Below are 6231 nucleotides of genomic sequence, written 5' to 3'. Positions count from 1 at the left end.
GGAAACCCAAGGAAAAAAGGCTTAGGTTGTTAAGCAAATGTAACACCAAGGTTGGGCCTTGTTGGAGAAGTTTTATTCAAAGCGAACTGTCAAGGGGTTCCCATAACATCCAACAACGTAAGGAACGTAAAATCAAGAAACATAACACCGGTATGACAAAAACTAGGGCGGCAAGAGTGGAACAAAACACCAGGCATAAGGCTGAGCCTTCCACCCTTTACCAAGTATATAGATGCATTAATTAAATAAGGTATATTGTGATATCCCAACATATCCATGTTTCTACATGGAACAAACTTCAGCTTCACCTGCAACTAGCAACGCTATAAAGAGGGGCTGAGCAAAAGCGGTAACATAGCCAAACAATGGTTTGCTAGGAAGGTGGGTTAGAGGCTTGACATGGCAATATGGGAGGCATGATATAACAAGTGGTAGGTATCGCGACATAGCGATAGAACGAACAACTAGCAAGCAAATATCGAAGTGATTTCGAGGGTATGGTCATCTTGCCTGAGATCCCGCAAGGAAGAAGAACGAGTCCATGAAGAAGACAAACAGACGTAGTCGAACGGATCCTCACAACTCCGGAACGAAACGAAGCTAACGAGAAAAGCAATCCGGAAAGGAGCAAGCAACATAGTAAACACACAAGCATAAACATTGCATGATGCACAACCAAGGATGATGCATGTCCGGTTTAAAGAGGCATGGCATAGCAAAGTGCAACAAACAACACTACAAGTTAAGTGGAGCTCAATATGCAACGAGTTGCATATTGACGAAACACCACAAAAATTATTTAGTTCTCTCCCGTTTAAGTACTCAACAATATTAAATGTTGGTTAGCATGGCAAGGGGTGAAGCATAATAAAACTACTTATCTAGGCAAATTTAAATGAGGTCGGAACAATAAGCAACAAGTCTGGAAAATCCCCATGTGCATATTTTGTATTTGGTACTGTTCTGCCCTAAACCATATTTTAGAGTTGTTAAACATGCAAGGTGGGTGCATCATGTTAATCTATGCATTTTTTTCACCCCATTTACATATAAAGTTTATTTACAATGGAGCTACAATTATTTAGTTATGAAATAAAGCATTTTAGCATGGCATTTAGGCAAAATTAATCAAACAATATTTTTAACATTGTAAACATGCATGAAAGTTGGATATTGTGAAACTAGATAAAAAATCTAAGCACTTTACATGTTGAAAATATTTTAATATGATGCATGGTTCTGGAATTATTATATGCATGATGTTGAGGGTTTTTTTGTAAAACTGCAGTTTAGTTGAAAAAAGCTAAAATCGCAGGCAGGGAAAAAACGATACGGGCCGCATCCGGCTAGCCCAACAGAGGAAAAGCCAGGGGGCTGCTCACCCCGGGCCAGCTGGCAATGCTGGCTGGGCCTTGAGCGGATCTGGCCCAAGCGGGCGACGTGCATGGTCAACGGGGATGAGTGGGCGAGCTGCTGCTCGTTTCTGAAGAACAGAAAACACCAGCACGCCCCGCACGATGCAGGAGACGACGGCAGGGGGGTCCATGCGATGGGTCGGTGGGAATCGGCGGGAACGAGCGGATCGAGGCGGGATCAAGGCGCGGATCTGAGCTGCGGGCCCCCATCTCCGATGATGGTGGCGCCGGCTGGTGCTCCTGCTAGTCGCCGGCGGCGGCAGGATGAGGTGGCGTCGGGGTTCGACGGGAGCACAGGGGCGGTGCCATGGCGTGTGCAACCTCCTGTGAAAGAGAGAAATAGAGAGGTCAAGGAAGGGGAAGGCATCGCGGAGGAGAAGGAAGGGAAGGAGGACGAAGAGGCGCGGCAGAGGGGGTCACGGGGTTGCTACCTGGGGTTGCCGGCGACGACGAGGATGGTCGTTGGAGGAGCGAAGGCGAGGCCATGGTTGCCAGCGCGACAAGGCAAGCCTCTGCTTGTGGCGTCCATGGCGGCGCTGCTGTGGTAGCACGTGCACGGCTTGCAGAAGGACGAGCGGCAGCGGGTTAGGAGCGTCGACGAAGCAGGCGACGACTGGGGAACGAGGCACAACTCGGGGTGGGTCCAGAGACGAGAGCGGTTAGCCTGGTCGCCGGCGTGGTCCTATGAGAGAGAGAAATGAGGCGGGAGAGATGGTACAGAGAGAGGGAGAGAGAGCATCGGGGAATCCAGCCTGGTGGTTGGGCAGGTTTGGGCCGCGGATGGAGCAGCACCAGCAGCAAGAGGAAAACGAGGAGGGAGGTGGATCTGGAGGCTGTATGTGGCAAGCGATGGTTGGGGAGGGATGGATCCCGAGGGGGATTTGGTTTGACGAAGGGGATGTGGGAGATGAGTGCGGCGGCGGCAGGGACAAGTCCCTAGATTTTAGGGTTTTGTCCAGATTTAGACTAGGAGTTTCTTATATAAGGAAAGAGGGGGAGTTTAGGATAGATTCAGACCTTCTGATCGAAATCGGGTGGTCCAAGATAACTAGGTTGGGAAGTCCAAATAAGAAAACGGTGATGTTTTATAGATGTTTGGGGATGATCCGGACCCAACGGTGACAACTGAGTGGGTCGGGTTCAGGGAAGTTTCGAACACGCGCGAGGGGTCAATGCACTGTACAAAGAGGGGTTAGGCGAATGAGGTCAATTATGTGGTTGGGCTGAGAAGAGAGAGGATGAATGCAACCCGGCAACCGTTTCCGGAAACTGAAAACGTCCGACGTTAGACCGGCTATAATGCCGCTATAGTTAACCGTTGGGGCGTCAAACGGACCCCGAATGTGATGAAACTTGGCAGGCGACCTACTAACAACATAACAACATCTCAAGCCAACTTTCATCCCATTCCGAGAATATTTTCTGGCCACTTATAAAATAATATTTCGGACGTGCCGCGGGCGTGTGCGAATGTGGATGGGCTCAGAACGGACAACAGAAAGAACTGGGAGAACCCGGACGGATGCAAGTTTTGAAAACATGATGATGCAATGCACATGATGACATGGCAAGATGCAACACGCAAGCAAATGACATGGAAAAGACAGTTAAAACAGGAAGACACCTGGCGCAACGGACTCGGGGAGTCACAACACTCCACCACTACAAGAGGATCTCGTCGTGAGATCTAGGATGGCACCGGAGAGAAAACGGAATAGGAAGAGAAGAGGTAAAACTAAGTTGCTTCTTTGACAAATGAGTGAAACCAAAGAACCTTGAGAGGTTGAACAAATTGAAAGAAAGAATACAATGAAGATGAACAAAGTTAAAAACACTCTGTTAGAAAAGAGGAACAAGGAACCTTACTAGAGCCTTGTAGTTTGAAAGACATAAGAAATGGGTTGCAACGGACAAGAAGTACATGCAAGCACTCCGGTAGAAATGAGATGTACAAGGAATGATAAAGATCAATTACGATAACACTCTGGTTGGAAATGGAAGGTAAAGAATATGAACTTGGAAAAATGAAAGCACTTGGATGAGGGTCCGGTTAGAAGAGGAATGATAGACACAACACTCCGGTTAAACAAGATAGAGAAGGAATAGGAATGATATAATTTGGGCAGCACTCCGACTGTAAATGGAAGGAATTGAGCACAAACTTGACACGATGAGAGGATCCTTGATGAAATCAACAACACACTGTCTCCGAAACTATTGGAAGAATGGCACAAGGGGAAGAAATATTTCAGACAGCACTCCGGTTACGAAGGGAGGTAAAACTTGATAAGATGAGAGAACTTGAAAAGAGGGCACGACACTCCGTTGAATGGATAAGCAAGGAAAAAACGTGATCTTGAGAAGACGAGATGATTGGTCGAAGAGGGCAACATCACAATGCCTCCGGAAGAAAATAATAGAAGTTAGATCATTGGAATAACAGAACGGAGAAGAAAATGCCAGGTTCTGCCACAAATGAGCTTGGAAAGCGCCCTTCCAAGAAGGTTATAACGGAGTTGTTGGAAAACCAACAACGAAACGAGTAAGCTTGTAGTGGGCTTATGGAAAACTTCTCGAAATTTTGAGGTGAAATTCTGCCACTAACAAAAAAACAATAGATTGGATTGATATGAATAAGGAGACGAGAAACTTATTTCACCGGGAGGATAAATGAAGAACTTGGGTCATTTATAAGCACCATAAGTAGCAACAATCCTTAGGGAAAGCTTAAGGTGAAATATGACACAAGATAACTCCAACAAAGAGATTAATGGATTTAAAATACCTCATTCTTGATAATTTGTGAATCATGAAACACGAAGGAAAATTATCAACAATGACATAAAACCACCTCAAAAGATGAGATATGAAAGAATTACACTTCGGAATGCAAGATGAAGAATGCTTGAACTCCTCAAAACAAGACATGTGTTGAGCACCATGTTTAATTTTGAGTAAACTTGGTGGACCATAACTTCGAGAGAAAATCTTGAAGAACAATTGAAGAAAGAAAAGAATCCTTGACGAACCACCATGTAGAGCCTCCATGAAGAACTCCGGTAATCAAAGGAATGATCACAAAGAAGTGAAGGACGAAAAGAATAAGATTGAAGCCTTGCAATGATTGGATGGAGCTTTGAAATGATATAATTGAAAGAGCTTGGAACTCCGGAAAAGAAAGATGAACAATTTAGCACCGACAAATTGATATCATGAATGAACTCCGGAAGAAAAGAATTGAATCACCTCAAAGAAGGCAAGAATAAGATTTACTGTATGTTTATCCTTCATCAACTTAACTTGATGACAAACAACGGATTTGGCATACTACTTATTCTCGTAGAAAGGATTAAGAGAGATATAGCGCCAACTTGGGAAGGTCTTCAACGAACCACCAGTAGGATTGGAAAGAACGAATGAATTGATATGATAACCAAGGAAGGGAACTCTTGAATGAACCACCGTAAGAATTGAAAATGAAAGAAGAAAAGATAAAGAAACACCGATAAGAATTAGAGAACGAATGAAGATACTTGAGGGAATTTAGATACATGAGAACGAAGAGATCAGGAGCTGATTAGAGAATACTTCAATGAAGCACCAGTATGATTTGGAGAACGAGAGCTGAAAAGCGGGAATGAATAATTCTGAGATGATGGGCTTCGGAGAATCAAACTGAAAAGACTCATGAATTGTTCCGGATGGGTGAAAAGAATTCTCACAATCGAAAACAATTATGAGAGGATGGCATCAAGCTAGAACCATGAATCTTGAAGAGAATGGGGCAAGATTTAAGAGAAACTCTTCTTCGGTCTTCACAAACCCGAGAATGACGACGCGAAACAGCACCATGAATTGTTGAGACACTTCGGAATAATGAAGAATATAAAGCTTGAATCAACAATGAAAAGAATGTGAAAGATCTTGGAGAAAGACATTTGACTAATGATAATTCATTCTTACATCAAACTTGGAGAAGAATTTGAGAGTAGCTCCGGAAAATTTAGAAGAGTCGGGTAAGATCCTGGGAAAAGACCTGTGGGTTAGGGCCCACTCAAAAGATACACCGTTGAACAATTAAAAAGAGAGATTGCGCCGGTTGAATTAAATGACTTGAATGAGATAACATCCTCGAAAGAGTTTGAACGAATGCAGAGTGGAAACATGAATCTTCGAGATATCTTGAGCACTCCAAAACAAATGAATAGAGAGAAGTGAATGATTAAGAGGTGCACTGGCATGAGAAAGCATTTGAACCGAGGAAAGGGTATGATCGACGCTGAAAGCTTGAGTTGAATCCACCGGAGAAGAAAAAGAACGACGAATGATGAACTTGAAGCTTCGTTAGTATCTTCATGAGAATCACCGGATAAGAACATTGATTGAAAAGAATGAAGAGGCTTCCCATCAATGAAATGGATACTTGATTAAGACATCTAATTACTTGAAGGAAAATAAAGGGTGGGAGGGCGGGAAAAACAAAGGTAACTTGGGGCATATGGAATGGATACCGTTGAGAAAAATCTTAGAATTGATCTTGCGAATATTGGAATGATCGGATGCACTTGAAGAGAAACACGCCGGTTGAAAAGGATCGACATGACAATCTCGATAATCGAAAAGGATTAGCACTCCCATAGAAATATGAGAACACGATTTAGGAAAAGGTATGGATTCAACACTTGACTTCGAAGCAACTCGAATACCACAACTCAAAACAAAGCAAAGGATTTGGTTTGCAGAATAAGCCGAAAACAAACATATGATAGATCCCATATCGTATCATGTGTCTGTTGGAAAGATATTCTAGGAGCTA

Source organism: Triticum dicoccoides, chromosome 4A, assembly GCF_002162155.2.
Source record: "Triticum dicoccoides isolate Atlit2015 ecotype Zavitan chromosome 4A, WEW_v2.0, whole genome shotgun sequence".
In the NCBI taxonomy this organism is placed as follows: domain Eukaryota; kingdom Viridiplantae; phylum Streptophyta; class Magnoliopsida; order Poales; family Poaceae; genus Triticum; species Triticum dicoccoides.
This window is presented reverse-complemented; position numbering follows the sequence as displayed.